Source organism: Falco rusticolus, chromosome Z (assembly GCF_015220075.1).
Source record: "Falco rusticolus isolate bFalRus1 chromosome Z, bFalRus1.pri, whole genome shotgun sequence".
Lineage (NCBI taxonomy): Eukaryota > Metazoa > Chordata > Aves > Falconiformes > Falconidae > Falco > Falco rusticolus.
The window spans coordinates 44181295-44203451 of NC_051210.1; the positions used below are offsets into that span (position 1 = coordinate 44181295).

At 40.6% G+C, this 22157-nt stretch overlaps 1 pseudogene; it reads left to right on the forward strand.

The window, feature by feature from the left end:
• The window catches only part of LOC119140968, an 87059-nt pseudogene that overhangs the window by 36188 nt on the left and 28714 nt on the right, over positions 1 to 22157 (forward strand).

Consider the following 22157-nt stretch of genomic DNA (forward strand, 5'->3'; position numbering starts at 1 on the left):
CCTCTTGGAGCTGGTGAAACTGGCTCTGTCTGACATGGGGAAGCTTCTAGCATCTTTTTGCAGAAGCCACCCCTGCAGCACCCCCTGCTACCAAACCTCTGTCATACAAACAAACCCAATACAGTATGACAGAGGTGTATAAAATTGAGCATACATGGAGAAGGCAGGGGAGAAGGTTTATTGAATACAAGAAACAGGAATGAAGATGGAGGATCCAGGCTCAGAACAAATGATCTATCATGGGTGATAGAGCTCTGAAACTCCTTACTAAAATGTATTTTCCCATGGTTTTAAGGAGACATCTGCCCAAATACTCAAGAGTTACAGTGGGACTGCCAAACAGGTAGCATTCAGCTAATGAACTTCTAAGCTAAGTTTTAACTTTTAAGATGCAGGGAGGGTTTTGTGGAGGAAGTGTCATATATTCTGGCCCTCTTTTTACTCTTCTCTTGGCCGCCACTTACAAACTTGGCTGGAGGTGGGACACTGCTTGAGTGGCTGCTTGATATGAGCAGTGCAGACATTTTTCTGTTGTAAGGCTAATAGGAAATAACAGAAGAACAAGGTGTATGTCCTGAAAAATGTCAGGAAATACGTTGTTATGGGCTGTAAATGGGCTTGAAACAGTATGTATATGCAAAATATTACACCAATGATGTAAGTTCATATATTACATATATGACATATATGTAAGGGGTTTTTTAAACAGAATCAATAATTCCCAGAGTAGCTGAGAGCAATGAATGTATTTTTCATAATTTCAGTTAACACGTTTTCAATCAGTATCTATATAACAATCAGTAGTAATGTGAAACTAAATAATGTGGCCTAATGATGAAGTTCTTCCCCATGTTCAGGATTAGTGCAGGCTCTATTGTTAAGGTGTAAATGGTACATAAGCTTTGTACAAAGTTCTCGATATGGAGGATTTTGATCCTTACAAAACCAGATTTTCTTTCTTTTGTACTCAAGTGCCTTGCTTGTTTGGTAATCTGACTTCAGCCTGCAAGATGCTTAGATTAAACATTGTAGGACGCATTGTAAGATACTTATAGATATCTTTTACCAAAAAAAAAAAAGCCTCCCAAACCCAGCAATGAAAGTATTTTGACTAAAACAATGTAGATTATGGAGAACGGAGAATTCAGAAGAGAGACTACAGTTAATGGTGACTCACATACGCATAGATAAGTTGCACATCCTTGTATGTGTATTTAAAAATATTGTCAACTGCCAGGATTTGCAAATGCAATACTTTCTGTCTGTCTCCTCTTTCCCCGTCCCCCAGGCAGAGGAGAAAGTGGCAAGAGTATGTTCATTACACAAATGAGGATTTCACGGATCAGGTTACAGAGAAGTCTGAAAAAGCTTCACAAAACTGGCTTTCCAAAACATATTCACTGCCATGCAAGTGATGATCAGAGCCATGAATACTCTTTAAGATACGGTACACATCCAAAGAGAATGAGGTAAGCCAGTACAAAGAAAATCCTAGTTTCAGTCCATGAAATTTCAGTTTTTACATAAATTATTTGAGTAATAACCTTCTACAGGCAGAACCTTAAAAATCCATATATGTCTTGTGGGGAATTTGGTTCCCCACTGTCTGATTCTACAGAATGACGGGGAGTTCCTAGTGGAAAGAGGGGCAGGGTGAGTGGGCATGGGATAGAGCTGGCTAGGAAGGGAGAATTTTCAAAGTTGCAAGCTGGTAATAAGTATAAAAAGGAAAAGAATTTTAATCTAAGTTGTAGAGTTAGACCGTGCATGACAGGAAGAGCCTGGTTTGTCAATAGAGCTCCAGAACGAGGAATTATGGGTCTGTATAGGAAAACATCAGACCTGCTTAATGTTGGTATGCCTTAAAACATACCACCTACAGCCCTTTTATGGATTTGGTAGCAACTTTTATGTACTTAAATAACTTGAATGTATTCTCCAACCATTTTTATTTTCAACATATGGTCTACAATTACATTTTTGTTTCAGTCAGTGCTTGTAATTATAGAACTATAAAAAAAAAAATCTGCTTCAGTTAAATCAGTTGCATCCTTTGCATCCATTCATTGCATCAGTTACTCAATTATCATGAAGAATATGTAAGGAAATTATTGGGTGATATTTGCTTAAATTAAAAGGGATTTCCAGTTGATTAAATTTTAGTGTCAAGATAGGGAAGACTGTGTAAGAAGTACTGAGCCAGAAATAATTTGTAGAATTTATAGGTTTATTAACAAAAGTAATATATGAAGAAAATATAGTTGATAGACTACTTTTAATTCAAAAAGTATAATTTTATATGATCAAACATCAAACATTAAAACAAAATTACGGTCACATTCTTTATTGTTTAAGTTGGCTTGTGTTACTTATTCTCCTTAGGGTTATAGAGAAGAGAGATAGGAAAAAAATTTTAAAATAAAGGATGGGGAAATTAAAATTCTTGTATCATAAAAGAGCAGGTGGTGTCAGCAAAAACAAATTTTGAACTTCAGAGAGCTGAGGTATTAGGGTAATTCTTTCCCACATAACAAAAATATGCTGAGGGTTTGTGAGTTATTTGTAAAACACCTTTAAATCCTTAGTAAGGCAGCAGTTAAAGAAACAGCAAATGTGACTGTGAATATACTTCATCATAATTTGGATGTGTGTATTTTGATGAAAAATGTTAATTGGAACCTCTTTGAAGGAATTTATTTGCACTGCCTCTTAACTGAGTTTTGATTTTGTTTTTGGTTTTTCTTCCCATTAGGAACAAAATACAAAGACTTAATAAACAGCAAACTTCGTCTCATTCTGGGCTCTGAGCTGAGCTGGATACATTCCCGTAACACACTATTCTGGTTAGATTGTGCTCTTGATTGATTGCTGTGTTGCCAATTTCTTCAGATTCAGAAGATTATAATGCTATTTTTCAGTTGTTGGAGAGAGGCAGAATTTGGTCTTGTGCTTCTTTATGAAAGTTAACAAACTGCTAAGTGATAAGAAAATTGTTTGGCAGGCTCAGCTTCAGTGGCATTTAGAAAGTAAAGTTATTTTTGTTTACACAGGGAGAAACTCTTGAGAGACAACGTGAAAATAACCACGCATTGCTCCAGTCACTTTGTAGGAGAAACTGCGTTTTAATCTTTCATTTAGGCAATGGATACAATGCAAAGTACTATAAATCTTGTAATTGCCTTTCATTAAAAGATCTGAAGCCTGTAATGAAACAACATGTTGACAACAGTGAAAAACAGAAGGGTTGTGATTCTGCTGTCATAATTGTATTGCAAAGCTGTGTCCAGTGAATTCCACCATGCAGGAATTGTCCATCGTGCTCCTATGCATTTCAGTATGTCCATCTTCTCCATGGCATGCCTTCTTTTCCCTGAAAAATGTGTTTCCTTCTGGCCCTTTTAGTATGGTTTGTTTGTTTGTTTGTTTTTCTTGTATGCAGTCTGTGCTTTGACCAGGTCAGGTTGTCTCCTCTGTGGGCCCTGGAATTCTTTGGCTGCTGTATATCTTCATGTAATGTTTTTGTGGTGGAGAACAGATTGTTCTGCACCAAGTGTCTCTTCCCTGTAATGTGACGTGTATGAAAATCTGTAACTCATATATCAACAGAATGTTTGCAAATAAAAGCAAGTTTCATAGAAGGTGTTTAAAGAGGTTTTTTATTGCTGTTTTCAACTGCAAGTATTTAAGCAAATGGCCTAACTTTCTATAGATGCTGCATGGAGATGAGAGCGGGTTTTTGTTTTATATTGGTTTGAAGTAGCTTGGATGAAGTACTTACCTATATAGTTGCGCTGGATCTTTAACTGAACAGACAATTTTTATCCTAATTGCAGGTCGTATGTTCTTTGGGATACTTCATCTCATCCTTAATTTGAATTTGGAAGGTATTGTAGCATGTTTTGGGTATATTTTAAGCATCAGTCCTGCAGATGTTTAGGAGCCTGATAATTCAAAGAATTATTATAGTACTGTCTAAACTCTACAGTTTTTTAATGGATTGTTTATTTTTTCCCCGTCTTTTTTCTGTCACAACCACTCTAAAATTTGATGCTAGAGGTGAACTAGGTGGGGGGGTGGAGGCAGGAGGCAGGGGGTGGGGGGCAGGGTGGAGGAAGTAATATTTATTATCTCTATGTTGCTTTTCAGTGTCATAAAGTGGAAATCAGTAAACTGAGTGTTTGTTAAGTAGCCGTTCATTGTACAACATGATTTACAGTCTCTGAGATTAGTCTTTTTGTGTGAGGGCTTGAATCAATTACTTTTATGAACACTTCTTCTTTCCATATCATAATAAGATGGAAGTTGATGGCAGCCTGTCTTGGCTTCTTTGAGATATTGCGGTTGGGTTAATGTGAATATTAGGATAAGTAAATTAAATGTACATGTGAGGCATAGAGAAATAAAAAATCAGTTGATAGATGGGAAGTAGCGAAAGCTCTTTTTGCTGTCTGAATTTTTTCTTAATCAAGTTAAAGTGTAAGAAAGCTCAAGACTGGTGCATCCCAATGAGTAAGAAATCAAGCAGAGTGGCAGGAGGCCTGCATGTATGAGCAAGAAGATTCTGACAAAACTCAAACAGAAAAAGGAAGTTTACAGGATGTGGAAAAAGGGACAGGCCACTTGGGAGGGATATAGGAACACTGTGAAGCCTTTTCAGACTTCTTCTCTGTAAGAAATCCTCATTTGTGTAATGAACATACTCTTGCCACTTTCTCCTCTGCCTGGGGGACTGGGAAAGAGGAGACTGACAAAAAGTATTGCATTTGCAAATCCTGGCAGTTGACAATATTTTTAAATACACATACAAGGATGTGCACCTTGTATGCAGGGATGCAACGAGGAAGGCTAAGGTCCATTTGGAATTAAATATGGTGAGGGATGTCAAGGACATCAAGAAGGGCTTCTTCAATATATCAGCAGCAAAAGGATGGGTAGGGAAAATACGGCCTGCTGCTGAATGAGTGACGTAGTCACACCAGGTCCCTGGTGACAAAGGGCATAGAGAAGGAGAAATCATTGAATACCTTCTTTGCTTCAGAGTTTACTGCTAAGGCCAGCTCTCAGGAAACCCAGACCCTGGAGGCAAGAGAGGAAGTCTGGAGAACAGGAGACTTTCCCTTGGTCAAGGAGGATCAGGCTAGAGATCATTTAAGCAAACCTGACACCCACAAACCCATGGGCCTCGATGGGATGCACCCCTGAGTGCTGAGGGAGCTGGAAGATGTTATTGCTAAGTTACTATCCATATTTGAAAGGTCATGGAGGACCAAAGACGTTCCTGAGGACTGGAGAAAAGCCAGTGTCACTCCAGTCTTTGAAAAGGGCAAGAAGGAGGACTCAGGGAAACTACAGGCCAGTCAGCCTCTCCTCCATCCCTGGCAAGGTGATGGAACTGCTCATGCTGGAGGTCACCTCAAAGCATGGAAAAGATTAATTGGGTGTAATCAACATGGATTGACCAAGGGGAAATCACGCCTGACCAACCTGATAGCCTTCTGTGCTGGAACGCCTGGCCGGGTGGATGAGGGGAGAGCAGTGGGTGTTGTCTGCCCTGCCCTCAGCAAGGCTCTTGCCCCTGTCTCCCACAGCCGCCCCAGGTGAGCGCAGGCCGGGTGGGCTGGGCGCGTGGGCAGGGAGGTGGGCTGAGACCTGGCTGATGGCAGAGCCCAGAGGGCTGTGACCAGCGGCGCAGCCCAGCTGGGGGCCCGCAGCCAGCGCTGTGCCCCGGGGCTCAGCACCGGGTCCCGTCCTGCTCAGCCCACCAGCGCCCTGGGTGAAGGGGCAGAGCGTGCCCGCAGCGAGTTTGCTGGTGGTACAGCGCTGGGAGGGCGGCTGATACCCCGGGGGCTGCGCTGCCGTTCGGCGGGGCCCGGGCAGGCTGGGCAGTGGGGCAGGGGGGGCGTCATGAAGCTCAGCAAAGGCAGGGGTAGGGTCCTGCGCCGGGGGGGAGCGACCCCACGCACCAGCACGGGCTGGGGCTGACCTGCTGGCAGGCAGCTCTGCGGGGAAGGGCCTGGGAGGCCTGGAGGACACCGAGTGGCCCGTGGGCCAGCAGTGTGCCCTGGTGGGCAAGAAGGCCGCTGCCAGCGCGGGCTGCATCAGGAGGAGCGTGGCCAGCGGGTGCGGGGGGTGTCCTGCCCCTCTGCTCTGCCCTGCTGAGGCCGCACCTGGAGTGCTGTGCCCAGCGCTGGGCTCCCCAGTTCAGGAGAGACAGGGAGCGACTGGAGAGGGGCCAGCGGGGGGCTGCCAAGGGGGTGAGGGGGCTGGAGCATCTCCCTCATGAGGGAAGGCTGAGGGAGCTGGGCCTGGGTAGCCTGGAGAAGGCTGAGAAGGGATCTTGTCAAGGCATACAAATATCTTGAGGGTGAGTGCCAGGAGGATGGGGCCAGGCTCTTTTCACTGATGCCCAGTGAAAGGACAAGGGGCAACAGGCACAAACTGCAACACAAGGAGTTTCATCTGAATATGAGGAAGAACTTGTTTACCTTGAGGTCAACAAGAGCCCTGGGACAGGCTGCCCAGAGAGGCTGTACAGTCTCCTTCTCTGGAGACATTCAAAACCTGCCTGGACATGATTCTGTGCAGCCTGCTCTGAGTGAAGCTGCTTTAGCAGGGGGTTGGCCTAGAACAGGGGTCCTCAAACTTTTTAACCAGGGGGCCGGCGCGCGGATGCAGCGGCAGGCAGCCATCTGTGGCTGCTTGGTTTCCCCCCCAACACCCGGCGGGGAGGGGATGGGGGGGTCTTAAATACCGGGGGCTGGATTGAGGACCCTGGGGGGACGTATCTGGCCCACGGGCTGTAGTTTGAGGACCCCTGGCCTAGATGATCTCCAGAGGTCCCCTCCAACCCTGACCATTCTGTGATTTTGTGAAAACTTCAAACAGGATGAGGAAGAAATCACATGACATTGGAGGAAGGGAAAACAGCATTCCATTTGTGAATATATGTCAGTTTTTAAAAGCAGTTTTAAAAATATTTCTTGGTTGCTTGATTGTGCCAGTCAGTCACAGCTTGCACAATTACATTAGTTTTTGCTGTATTTCAAATATACAGAAGAAACAAGTTGTTTAAACCAATCTGAACTGGAGATGCAATAGAGGTTTTAAAATACTAGTTCACTGAAACTTTTCCCTCATCTTCCAGACTAACATGTATCCTGTATCACAGGAAATTCACTGTTTTCCTTCTTCACTGAAGGCAACATTAGAAATTTCAACTTATTTGCATTTTTAAAAAAAGGGTAAAAGTATGCACTTAGCCCACTGGGAAGACCTTTTATATGGCTGTTCAGCATGAGGATCATAGAATAGAAATTCTGTCCTGTTACCGTGAGTTGGGTTGGTTTTTAAAATAGCCTGGTAAAGATGACAGTGCATATGTTTGCAATTAACAACAGATCTTTGTAGCAGTATGAACAATTACTTTTTTCTTAAGGAGAAAAACAGAATACCAGAATACTGTGAAAAATGAATTTCAGAGAAAGGTCATCACGTTGCATTTCCGAAACATTTCTTACTTTCAGTAAGTAGTAATCTAGTGTTCTTCCGTCTTACAAAGCTGCCCTGGCATGAGTGTGTGTTGGCAGAACTAATATTTTTCTGAACAAAAGAAGTACTACAATGCTAAGTGAATTTTACAGGACAGGTAATTCACATGTCAGAAAAGGGGAGTGCAAAAAGACAAGTACAGCAAGATGAGATTTTGGAATTAATGAAGGAAGCCATGTAGCTGGGACAAATCAAAGACACAGCAAAGAGTGATTATTTGTTGATTTCATTGCATGTTTACATTTGAAGATGTGAAAAATGAGATAACAGTTCTTTCTTAATTTTTTTTAAACTTTAGCAGAGTAACCATTGCTCATAGCAGGTGCTTTGTTTTAAGATTAATACCATCGGACTACTCTTACTTTATGCTTTTAAAAGTACTTTCCCATTACAATCAAATTTAAGTTTAAAGATGACATACTTCAGTAAATTATTTTCTTTGAGGTAGCATTAATGCAGATAATAAAGGGTAGAATTTATAGACACTCTGGATGTATTTTTAGCAGTTTATTTTATAGAGACACTAATTCAAAACATTCCAAAACATACTGCATCCTTCTTGATAACAAACATGTTTAATTATGAACCAGCACACACAGTCTGGGTCTAGGCACTCCTAAACATTGTGCTTACAAACGATAATGCTACTTGCTAATTATTATTAAGAGACCTATGAGAGTGCTGTACAGGCCTGTAAGTATACAGATGATTTCCTTTTGCTTTAAAAACTTCTGAGTTTCTCTACCATACCATCTTGTTGATAAGGGTGAATACTGGGATCTACTTAATTTATTTGAATATCATAGAATGTCATAGAATCATTTAGGCTCGGAAAGACCTTTAGGATCATCAGAACCAATCACTAACCCATGGTTGCCAAGTCTACCATTAAACCATGTCCCTAAGCACCACATCTACACATTTTTTAAACACCTGCAGAGATGATGATTGCAGCACCTCCCTGGGCAGCCTGTTCCAATGCTTCAACACCCTTTCAGTGATGAAAGTTTTTCCTGATATCCAATCTAAACCTCCCCTGGCACAGCTTGAGGCAGTTTGCCTTGTCCTATCACTTGTCATCTGGGAAAAAGAGACCATCTAACACCCACCTCTCTACAGCCTCCTCTCAGGTAGTTGTAGAGAGTGGTAAGATCTCCCAAGTCTCCTTATCTCCAGACTGAACAGCCCCAGTTCCCTCAGCCGCTCCCCGTCAGACTTGTGCTCCAGACCCTGCACCAGCCTCGCTGCCCGCTCTGGCCACGCTGCAGCACCTCAGCGTCCCTCTTGCAGCGAGGGGCCCAAACCTGAACACAGCGTTCGAGGTGCGGCCTCACCAGTGCCCAGGACAGGGGGACCATCGCTGCCCTGGCCCTGCTGGCCACACTGTGTCTGGTACCAGCCAGGGTGCTGCTGGCCGCCTTGGCCACCTGGGCACACTGCTGGCTCACGCTCAGCCGGCTGTGGACCAGCACCCCCAGGCCCTTTCCCACCAGGCCCTTTCCAGCCGCTCTGCCCCAGCCTGTAGCGCTGTGTGGGGCTGCTGTGACCCAAGGGCAGGACCCGGCACTGAGCCCTGTTGAACCTCACAGGAATGGCCTCGGCCCATCGCTCCAGCCTGCCCAGGTCCCTCTGCACAGCCTGCCTGCCCTCCAGCAAGTCGACACTCCCCGTCCCTACTCAGCATCACCTGCAAACTTACTGAGGGTGCACTCAATTCCCTGCCCAGATTGTCAATAAAGATATTAAACAGGACTGGCCCCAACACAGAGCCCTAGGAAACACCACTTGTGACCAGCCACCAGCTGGATGATGCTGCATTCACCACCACTCTTTGGGCCTGGCCATACAGCCAGATTTTTTGCCCAGTGAAGATTGTACCTCTGAGAGCTCTGTGAGTTCTTTGTCAACTCCGTCAGTACCCTCAGGTGAATCCCATCCAGCGCCATAGACTTATGCACATCCAAGTGGAGCAGCAGGTCACTAACTGTTTCCTCCTGGACTGTCAGGACTGAATTCTGCTCCTCCTCATCCCTGTCTTCCAGCTCAGGGGGTTGAGTAACCAGAGGGAAGCTGGTCTTGCTATTAAAGACTGAGACAAAGAAAGCATTAAGTACCTCAGCCTTTTCCTCATCCTTTGTGGCAGTGTTCTCCCCCGCATCCAATAAAGGATTTAGATTTTCCTTGGTCTTCCTTTTGTTTCTAATGTATTTGTAAAAACATTTGTTCTTATCTTTTATAGCAGTGTCCAGCCTGAGTTCTACCTGGGCTTTCGGCTTTCTGATATTCACCCTGCATAACCTCGTGACATCCTTATAGTCCTCCTGAGTTGCCTGTCCCTGACAATACTAGAGAGGTTGTTTGTGTCATCATTTGCATTGCTCCATTCAATTTAAATAAATGTAACTGGCTAGGTTTAGAGTTCTTTTTTGTTTATCTTTTTCTTTAGTACTTTTGACATCATGGCTGCTGGCAATCTTCCTTCCTAAATAGTTTCTAGACAGACCTAGATGAAAAAGTAATATTGACACAGTTTTGCTTTTTTTCTTGCAAGTTCCAACTACTCACTCCCCTGTTTTCTAGCAAGACTGCTGTATTCATTTGTTCTTCAAAATAATTATCTGTTAGTTATAAACGTTCTAGAATTTACCTTCTAAATTCTCAGAGCTACCAGAAATCTAGCCATTTTCCTTCTAACTTATTTATGAATTCGTTCCATGTTTTGTGTTGTCTTCTTGTTATTTAGTTCAAGGTGGAAGTTTTTATGCTTTGTTTTGTACTAATTGGGGGTTTTTTGGGTTTTTTTCCTTTTTGTCAGTAAAATTTTATGTTGAAGTTCTATGTGTTTTCATTTTGCTTTTGGTTTTTTGCTCTAGGGAAGATGGTTTACCTTACTAGAAATGAAAACTTTTCAAATTTTTTGATGGATTATAACTGCCTTTTGGGTGTTTTAGGAAAAAATGTGTCAAAACCACCTGTAACTGAAGAAATATCACAAGCAGAAGAGCAGAAAGGAACGAAAAGTATGTCTTAAAATGCGTATACATTTAAGGTTTCTGGCAGAGAAGTGAAGGATGGGAGACAGACTTTGTGTCTCTATTGGATTTTTAATCCAATTTAAATTAAAGTTTGGGCTGAATTGGCTTATTTGATCTCTAAACTGAGTTGCATTTGTGATGGTGGTGATTTTTTATTTCTTAGGTCTCATGATCTTTCAGGTAGGTGCATATTCCTTCTTTAAAAGGAAAATATTTTCTCTTAAAATATTGGAAGTGTACCTGTACTTTAAATTCTGTTGTTTTTAAGATAAGTAAATACTGGTGGATACTGGGTTCATGGTGAGTGAAGTTAAATGTTTTCTGACCAATAATAGGGCCTATATTTTCATAAATATGAAAGTTTGGCCAGAGGTACGCCAGCAGATATACCAGAATCAGGTACTTCTCAAGAGTTGAATCTGTGTTAGACTCTTTCAAAAAAATGTTTTGTCTGTATCTTCTGGAATTGATTGAGGCTTTTTCTCTTGACATGATATTTCGTCTAAAACATTCTAGCTTTACTATTACTATCTGTATGCAGCATTTAACATAACACACAAAATACACAAGCACGCAGCATGTAAGTAACTGGGCTTGATTTTCCTGTATTAGGAATGACTGGGTGGAAGCTTTTTAGCCAGCAGTGAATTCATTGCACCTAGTTCTCCTCTTACTTTACTATATTACAAAGTGTGCTGATATAAATAATACATATAGATAAGAAGTGATCTGATAAGGAAAAGGAAAGGTGGTGGTCCTGGGAAAAACAGTGTTGTAGAACTCTTAAGTGAAGACTCCAGACTTAGATTTGTACTTTTAAGTGAAGGATTGCTTGTAAGGGCAAATACTAGAAGGATATGTGCAAGTGGTTAAGATTTTTGTTGGCTTTTCAGAGCAGACTTTAATGTTCTGCAGACCAAATAGCCCTTCTGTTCCCCATACTCATTCCTTTGTAACAACTGAATAATTCCATTGCTGCCTTTGTGGCTCTGAAAGCATTAATTATTGGCAACTGAAACTAAGGGAAGCTTGGTAAACAAGTCTGCTAATGGTGCAGAAGATGGAGCAGAGTACAGTTATTCTCTGTGCTGTGAGTCAGAGAGATAAAAAGTGGCAAAATTTTGCTATAGAGGCTAAAACAATTTCACTGTACAAAAGCTGCTGTGGCTGAAAAATATTTTCTCACCCAGCTTCTCCACCAGAACTTGATGCTTCTGCATCAGAATCAGGATGGAAACATATGCCTCTGGCTCTGCTGCCCATGTTCAGTCTGGCAAGTTCACATCTGTAGTTGTCACAACAAAATTAGCCATAGTTCATCTCTCAGAACCGTTGGTGAGCAGAATGAAGAAAAAAAACTACTCTCAATCAGACAGCAACAATAAATTGTCATTTTTTAATGACAGTTTGTCAAAAGCTCTAAGAAAATAACATTTAAAACAACAGAAAAGTCTGCATTTTTTGACTTGTCATGAGGAGCCTGAGGTTGAATCAGTCCTGAGAGGAAGGTTGTGTGAAAATGTGTGTTGCATCTGGAGGTTTTTGGTATCTGCACACAACCAGCTGTATAAAAGACATGTTCTCTGTGTGAAGGGCTATGTGACTGTTTTTGCTAACAACTTTTTCCAGTTCATGAAGTTTTCTTTTGTGGTCTTCCTTGAATACTTTGTTTTATTAAGATATAAATGAGTGAATGCATACAGTTGAAAATTCCTAACTCTTAGAAGAAAGACATACTATTTTATAGAAATATTTACTATAATATGGAACTAACTCCTTGCAGTGGAAAATAAGAGGATTTTTTTGAATTGAAAGCTTATCGGTATTTTTCTAAAAGAAAATTGGCAAATATCTTTTGTTGCTGCAATTAAATCTCTTAATGAACAAGAAGACAAATAAATTAATGGCAGCTGAAAAGACCAATTAGTAGCAACCCAGCCAAAATCATTTAAATCAGCATCTGCTCTCATGTTAAAAATGAAGAAGCCACTTCAGAAAGTGGCTAGAAAACTCCTCTAAGCCTGCTCTTTCATTAGTGCTAAAGCCTGTGACATGTTTTGTGGATTTATGATCTGCTGACAAAATTATTCCTTGGAATGAATTTGCCACAATGAAGAAGTGCTTTTAGTGTTAAACTATTTCCTAGCAAACACAATGGTGCCATTTTTTTACACTCCTCACCCAATGTCTTGAAACATGATGCATATTGTTCTTTCCATTATTTTAACTTCTTTCCAAAATTTAAACTAATTTTAAATGATTTTAACATTATTTTAACTGGTTATTTTTACACTGTGTGAAGCAGTTCTAATGACCATTATACTGATGCTGGTCAGCAAGCCTGTGTACCTGATCCTCTTTCCTGGAAAGGTACAAAGCAGAGCAGAGTATGCTACTCTGTTACTGGGTGTCTCTTTGCACGCGGTCAGTTGGTTTTTCTTGCAATCCATTTCCATATCTCCATGTTTGACTGGGAGATTAATTTAGAAGCATGGAGAAATGCCTACAGCTGCCTGGAGACCACACTGCCAACACAGCAAGGAGGCTGCTGTAGTCTAGTGGCATTGATGGTGTTATCTATTTAGAAGGGCTGGACAACTCTGAATAGGTCTTGTGCTCAGAAGCTGTCAAGTAGAGTCTACTAAGGTCCTGCTTGCTTGTGCACAAGAGGGGTTTCAATGGCTTTGACACTCAAACCAGTATTTATTTACTCACCTGTAGAGCAACAAGAATACCATAAATAAGGCCAGGTGGACTTTTGTGTGCAAACCTTGTTCACTCCATTGAATTGTGATGGTAGCACTCACTGTGAGTTTAGCTTTCCTGAGGAGTATACATGGTAACCGGGGGGAGGAGGAGGGAAGCTGGGGGTGCACAGATCAACAGCTCATCACAGGAAAGGGAAGCTTGAAAAAACATTTGTATCTTTTAAACTAAAGAGCTTACTTTCTGTCACTTGATTATTATCACCTTTATAAAAAATCTGCAGTAGTGTAGAATACATCATATTTGGATGCAAGATAAGAGGAGAAATTCTGAATTAATTTTTTCCATTCCTGTTTTACAGTGGAAAAGTTCTATTTCTTAGAAGACGTGTATTATGTTTTATACATTTATTTACTCACTAACTAAATTCGTGTGACATTAAAGAGTGTATCTCATGTTTTTGAGGTATTTATAGAATACACTACTTAAAAACTGAGGTGAAAGGTTGGCTAATTTGCCCTTAGGCTACAGTGCATAACAAATTTCAAAGCAGCAAGAGCATAAATTGCATATAAGCAATTCACATTAATAAGGAAAATGATGAGGTTGTAAAAAGCTGTAGTAATATAGGCAACTATTTACGGGCTTTAAGGAACTGACTTCAGGCCAGATCTCCTCTCCCTAATATGCTCCTTTGAACAAGTCTTATACTAGAAGATATATCCTGAAGAAAACTCATTCTTATTTGGGAATTAGAATTGCTCTTTTTTCCATTTGTTAATTTGGCTTCTTAAATCTACAGGCCTGTCCCTCTGAATCCCTCTTTAGATATTGTTCTCTATCTTAGAACATATCTTCATCTGAAATGGAGGTAAGTATTTATTTACCTGGCAATTTCTGTTTGAAGCTGAGACTGCTTGGTAGGCAGTACAGTAAAAAAGCAGAGTGGTTGCATGCTTTATGGCTGGTATTTTTCTTTCTCATTCCTGCTGTGTTTTCATATGTGTTTGTGCTGCTGGCATTTCTTTTTTTTTTTTCTCTTATTTCTTATTCATTAAAAAAAATAGTCTTAGATTTCTACAAAAGTCTGAAATTTCTAATACTTTAAAGAATTTTTGTAATTTGTGATAGTTTCTGACAATGTTAGCTGAAATATCTTGTGGACATTTGGGAATTGGCAAGTACTCTTTTAAAACAGAAGTATAAGTGTCAGTGTCCAAGGAAACTGAAAAGACAGTGTAAGTAGTAGTATGGATTATTCAGTTGAATACAGTGTAACATATTCATTGCATGAACTAATGACTAATAGCCAGCACTTCCAAAATGATGCCTAAAAACTACATGCATTGCCAAAACTCTTCTGAAAGGGGAGCTCCAGTAACATAAGCCATTAATAGCATTAATATCATTATTGGATACTAACTATTAAACACTCACACTACTTATTGGTCCACGTCATTGCAGTGAAAGCACTCTGGCCATCTTGCAAGCCTTTTGCCACATGTGCTAGATGGCAGCTACTCTCACAGAATTTCACATAAACACTTGCATTTGTACACCAGTGTCAGGTATTTCAGCACTTCAGTTTTGTGTTCAAACCATGTGCACTACCATGAGCTAAAGCTGATCTCTAGGAAAATGTCGGATGGGATGGGTGGCTGATAGCTAGTGGAATAAGAGACAACAGTCAGAAAAAGGTGAAGGTTTCTTGACTCCAGATGACCTCCAGAGGTCTCTTCCAACCTCACCTTTTCTGTGACTCTGAACTCTACAGGGGTAGTGATGGACAAGCAGGGTAGAGTCCCTCAGAGCAGTGTGGGAAGAGGTAGTCTAGAAGGTAGGTAGTGAAAAAGGGGTCCCGCCAGGATCTACAGCTTTAGTGAGTTTTGTCAGCAGATACCTGAGAGGTCCTTTTGGTATTTGCAGACCCCTTCACAGCTGTAAGCAACAAAGTTATGTGTCCTGTGTTAATTAAGTGTGTGGTAAAGCCAGGAATATATAGTATTGAGTTTATTTGTCTTAAAGAGACTTGTCGAGACTTACCAAAATACTAGGCTTTTCTCCTTGCTTTTTTGTTTCTTTTGCTTCTACTTAAAGGGACAATTGTCTGATGAGCAGGAACAAGGAGAAGGTAATTATACAGGGTTACAGACACTGTGGGTATCATGAAAAGAAAGTTGTGATAGGTAAAAACCTCCTTCTACTTTAGTAGTAGAAAAATTTAATTATTAGCAGAAAAAATAGACTGACAAGACTTTGGTATTTCTTCTTTCCCCCCAAGTCAAGAGAAGTAGAAGAACTAAGGCATTTTTCAAGGATAACCGTTGTGACCACAGGCAATGTTGAAGTATTCTTGTACAAAAAAGAAATGGTTGGGATAAGGGATCAGAAAGGTGTTGGGGATGCTTAAGACAGAGGTGTAGGAAGCCCAAAGAGAACAGGGGGCAAAGAATGAACTAGAAAGAGTAGAAATTCTAAAAGTCAGTAAAGCTTAATATTGTGCAAGTTAAGGTTTTATTCCTAGTTTTCCTTTGTTAAATTCGAGAGTGTCTCCTTTTCCTTTTGATGCTAGATATGTGTTTGTAATTCCCCTGCTTTGTTGGCTTGTGCTCTGTGTTTTTGCAAAGACCAAATGAAATGAAATACGTGGAACATAGCACGTATTGTGCTGAATTCCAAGAGATTTCTTAAAAGTGTCCCAAAAGTTGACTGCTAGTTTTCTGTTATGCTATGCAAATATACCCCAAAAGTGCTTGGCACAAAGAAGCATTCTAGAATAACAGAATGGACTAGAGAGATGGTACTGTGATTATCTGCTCTGATTTCCTGTACAACACAGACCATAGGACTTCCTCGCATTCCAGCTTGGCTATTTTTCTAAAAGTTATGCTCCGGTTGAAAATAAAATAAGAATAAATGTAATAATAAATTAACTTCAAATTTTGGTGAAGTATTTCAGTGATAGGTTACTCTCATAGGAGTGGATGGAAAAGGCGCCTTGCTCTGTTCCATGCCAAGCTTCTACTTTTGGCATGTGGATATTGTTACATATTTGCTGGTTATCTTGAAAAGTCATCTGTTACTTTCTGTTCTACACTTCAAGTGATTGAGTCACTTGTGCTTATTCTCTTTGATCCCTTAATAGTTTTGGTTTTCTCATGAAGGCACATATTAGGCATGTCGCCAGTCCTTTAATCAGGACCAGTTCCAAACTTTTTTCATGGTGTGGGCTAAAAATCAAGAGGCAGGATGGCTAAGCTGACTTTTTCCCAAGTCTCAGCATGGCATGATGCCTGCTTGGAGGGGTGTAAGGCAGTTGAGAAGCTTTGCTCTCTGCTTTGATTGGGAGTTCCTCATTAAAATAAGTACAGCCACAGTGGTGTGCAGGCTGCTTCTGTCAGCCTAGTATCGTAGGCAGCAGTCTCCCTTGCGTAGGTGCAAGTTGCCTTGAATGGTAAAAGAATGCCTGTCACCATTGTCACAGCTTTTCTATCAGCACTCTCATAGAGTGTTTGGGTAGTAAAGATGAGGGTCAACAGTAAAGAACTGCATGAGAGAAATAATAACATGACAGATGAAATTTGGTGTAGAGTGGTTAAGTGGTCCATATAGGGAAAAGAAATCCAAATTTCACACAGAATTACAAACTCTGTTGCTGCTCAGAGTGGTATTTTGGGATCTGAATAATTGTTCAATGGAAAATGTCAATTCAGCACTCAGTAGCAGTCAAAAAAGAGTTAAGAAAGTTAAGAAGCAAATGGAGATCTCTGTGCCACTGTATAATCGTCGGCTTGCCCAAGCCCTAATTATTGTGTGCAGTTCTGCTTCCCCATTGCTAAAATCATATAGTAGGCCTGGAAAAGGATGAACAAAGTTATTAAATAGTTACCATGAAGACACATCACTAAGGACTGGAAGAGAGATAGGAGAGGGGTCCTTATAGTGGTCTACAAAATCTGTAATAGCATAGAGGGAGTTAGAAGAGGTTGAGCTAGTCTTTGTTTCTTCAACATCAAGAACTGTAGAACATCAAATGAAAATTAAAAGCAAAACAAGGTGATTCTTCCCAGAAAATTAGTTAATCTTTGGAATTCCTTGCTGTAGGATTGCAGGCAGCAGGAGAACCTACTCATGTAGGTTCGAGAGCTCAAGCAGTCATGGTAAAGTTCATGGAAAGGAACTCTCCTGACAGTTATTACATATACAGAAACCACACGTAGATCACAGCCTCACTGAGCTGGAAGTGATTGGATATGGAAGATACACATGAAGAGGAAATACAGTGTGTGCTTGTAGTCTTCCCTAGATATCCCATTTGGCCACAGCTGAAGAATAGGAGAGAAGGACATTTCATCTAATCCAGCATTGTCCATTGTTTTATAATTCCATAATGTATCTGGAATTCCTATAGTGGTGGAATCCATGTAAAAAATAAAGTTCTCTGCCACTGCTATTGTTGTGCATTTTATTTTACTACTGAGAGTCACCTTAGCCATTGTAACCTCAGTGTGGCACTGGAAACTCATGCTCAGCTGTCTACATAATCTGACTTCCAAGTCTGTTTGAATTGTTTCTCCCTAGAATAGCATTCTATCTCTTCCCCTCGACCTCTCAGATTGTGTTGAATTTTCATTTGCTTATACTAAAACATCATGCACTGTTTGCTTGCATGCCATAGAGAAATAATGTAAATTGCTGTCAGTGAAATACTATCAGTTTGTTTTATCACTTTCTTGGGTTTTGTGTCAGTGTAAACTTGATTAGTTGTTCAAACAGAATGGAACTGCAAAAAGAAACAAAACAGCAGAAATCGCAGAATGAGAGAATGGTCAGGGTTGGAAGGGACCTCTGGAGATCACCCTGTCCAACCCCCTGCTAAAGCAGCTTCACCCAGAGCAGGTTGCACAGAGTTGCCTGCAGGTGGGTTTTGAATGTCTTCAGAGAAGGAGACTGCACAGCCTCTCTGGGCAGCCTGTCCCAGGGCTCTGTCACCCTCGAGGTAAACAAGTTCTTCCTCATATTCAGATGAAACCCCTTGTGTTGCAGTTTGTGCCTGTTGCCCCATGTCCTGTCACTGGGCATCAGTGAAAAGAGCCTGGCCCCATCCTCTTGGCACTCACTCTCAAGATATTTGTATGCCTTGACAAGATCCCTTCTCAGCCTTCTCCAGGCTGCCCAGGCCCAGCTCCCTCAGCCTTCCCTCATGAGGGAGATGCTCCAGCCCCCTCACCCCCTTGGCAGCCCCCCGCTGGCCCCTCTCCAGTCGCTCCCTGTCTCTCCTGAACTGGGGAGCCCAGCGCTGGGCACAGCACTCCAGGTGCGGCCTCAGCAGGGCAGAGCAAAAGCAGAGGATAACCCTTTTTGAGCCAATGTTGAAAAATATGTCTATTTAAATGTGGTCATTTACTGTGCATAAAATTTAAAAATTGGTTTTAACTAGACGTTTTAAGTAAAATATTGTTTCAGAAGACTGTAATTTATTCTGTATGCTAAGTTGTGGGATTTCATTTCTTTCCATCAAAGGTAGGTATAGCATGAAACTTTATTTCTGTTGAAAGAGTGTATGAAACTTCCCCAGTACATCTGCAATGGAGGTATTTATACAACCTTGATTTTATCCTCATATGAATTGCAGCAAAATGAAACAATTCAACAAACGTATTTTTCTTCATAATTCTTGCCACATTCAAGCTATACATGACTTCAGTTTCCATTACTGGTTATGGAATTACTTTTTTTAACACTGTAGTTACAGGCATTGGTATTTGCCTACATTATATAAGAAAATATGGAAGAAAATTAATTCAGATCATAATAGGCAAACATTGATTAAAGATCTCAGGACTTTGTTTACCTTGTATTCTCTACAGAAAATCTGGAGTAGTTCTGCTGTGCTAAAGCATGTTTATATTGATAATTTAATTAATATGTTTAGGCTGAGTGGTTTGGGTTGTTGTTTTTTTAACTTGTTAAGATCTGATGAGAATTCTTTTAAAAAACAGGGATTGCTGGAAGTTCTGACCAGTATTTTCTTTCTCAAGAAAATTAGTTTTACTATATAGTTGGCATAGAGCTTTCATGGAATGCTTGAAGTCTATATCAACACCACTGTTTTACTTTCAATGAAGACTGTGGTTTAAAAGAGAATCTCCTTATCATCCCCAGTTGCTGTTCTTTGGTTTGAATGCTCGCTTACATAATGTATTTTAGAACATCAGAAGAAACTAGTTGCTAAACAGTTGATAAAAGCAAATAATGTTTTTGTCATTGCAGAGGGGGTAAGAATAAAGTGTGTTTGGTCTCATGCTGCAGTCTCACAAAAAAGAACCTCTGTGGAGTCCTTTTGTTCCTCTTTTTTACAGTCATGTTCAGTCAGTATACTTCTATAAGGACATATTCAGGAGTACTTATAGCAGCTTTAGAGAGAAAATCAAAAATTTCTCAGAGAATAAATTTGAGTTTGATACTGAGCACCATTGGTTCCCAATGAACGTAAGGCTAGATGCTGAACAATCTGGGTAATTTAAAGTAACCTACCTCTATTTTTGACTCTCAACATTGTTGAGAACACTTATTTCTTGGTAGAATAATTAGGATCTCACAGGAATGGTCTTAATTGATATGTAGTATTGCTCAAGAATAGGTATTTCTTTCTTACCTGTATTGATTAAGACGCGTGTCAAAACTGCATCCCCATTTTTAGCACAGGGTTCTGGGATTTTATTAGTACTTGCATGTAGCTTGAAGTATCACACATAGTTTTGCATTCAAATTCTCAGATTATTCTCACTGAATATTCTAATTTTATTGGGTTTATGGTAGCGTAATTATAAAGCATTGATTCATTTATGTTGTCTAAAAATACAATTTCCTGCCATTAAGTTTCTTGTTAGGTATTGGATGGTGCACAATAAGTTCAACTGTTGATTATGTTGGTTTTTAACAATAACATGAACAGTGAATGGTGCTGGCATTCAGCATTGCTGTTCTTGAACCAGCATATTGGGACTTATAAAAAAGCTAATTTAGAAGTGTGGGTGACACCTAGTAAGTTTAAAATCAGCAAGATAAAAGATGTAACGTAGACAATAGATAGTTGTGATCAGCATGAGAAACAGTGGCCCTAAACACATACTGACATCCTAGCTTTGTGAAGTTTTCTTGGGCATACATCATGGTAAAGAAAGGTTTTCTCAAGAAATTTGAAAGAAAAGAATTAAGTTGATTTCTGGGGGCTTAGAGAGAGCTCATTCTAAACTTGCAAGGGACTTCACGGAAGAAAAATATGAAGGGATTGGAACAGGATGATGTGTGGGCACAGGAGAGAGCAAGATGGAGTATAGAATTGAGTTGCTGATAAACCTGGGCAGATTAGGTAAGTATCAGTGTCTGTGGTACTGAAGATAAAGATAACTCCTGGCTAGTGTTAGTTTCATGTCTTGAGAGAAATTATAACATCAGTTGTGCTGGCATGCAATAGTGAGGTCCATGTCCTGGCTTTCTGTGGTCTCTGCTAAAACCTTCAAATGTTTGGGAAATTCTTCAACAAGTTTTGTCGTCTCTGGGTGGAGATGCTCAAGTCATCAAAATAATCTTTATTAAGTGGGTGCTGCAAATACGCTATTTCCACTTGCAAAAGACTGCTGAAAAAGAAGCAAATGAAAACGTCCTCAGCTGTGGAGAATTATAAACAAATATTTGACAAAGCAAAACCACAACGCAAAGGAAAGAAATTACTCTTTCAAAAAAATGTGAAGGATATCATTGGACAATGACATTCAGAGATGTCATATGATTGTTGCCAATATTTAATGCACATTTTCAGTTGATTAAGAAGAATGTAAATTGTGAGAGTAGAAGTCTGTTCTTTACTCAAGTGATATCCAATGATGAAACTTGGTGGGACGGTTCATCTGTTCACCTGTCTGATGTGGTTTTGGGCTTGTCTCCATACCCTTGGGACAGAAACATGAAATTTTCTTCCAAAAGGAACAGTGGAGATGTGTCTGGACTTGCTATTTTCTAAGTGTTAGCAGAAAAAAGGACAATGTTCTGAATTTTATAAGACAGCTGCTTGGCCATAAGGTGCCTGATGCTTTCTATTGTTAGCAATCACCTGCTTTAGGAGCAAGTTGATGTTACAAGGAGTAGAAATGGCAATTCATGAGCTAGACACAGGCAAAACACTGGTTAGCCTCTCATTTGTTTAATGTGACATACCTTACTTTTATCTGTTTCATTAATTTTCACTTGTCTTCCGTCAGTTTTATTCATGTCACTGCAGTCTGCTAAAGGGAGGACATTTTCTTTCCGTGGCAAAGCTTCTTGAAGGAAGGACAAGAATGAGAAAGTTGAGAAGCAGAGTACCTTGGTTAGATACTGTTCACATTGCAGTAAGATAATAAATCAGGTGTCTGGTGAGGTGTCTTCAGGAAATTACCCTGGACTCCCTTGCTAGTAGTTACCCTGGCTTCTGCTGGCAAACAATGCTTCTAGGGAAGCCAGGCACAAAAGTTTGAGTCCACGTTGTGGTAATGCTTTCCACATGGCGTGCTCAATTCCAGGGTAGCCTGGCAGAAATGCAAATGTGAACACATTCATAGCATAACACATAGCGTAGCAGTGTTAATATTTGTGTACAGTTTCAATCCCCAGTCCAGGGAAGACAAAGTATAATTCACTGGAGAAGAATGACACGGTCATTAATGCAGCACGCTGGTTGAAGTGTCAGAGAGAACTGGCTGGTCCTAATGTGGCTTGTCAGCATTGCTGCTCACATCAGAAGTCTGTTACTAAGCCGAAGAAATTCAGAATTGATTCAGAGAAGAGAGCTGGAAGCCGAGTAACAGTAGCTTCTCTTATTCCAGG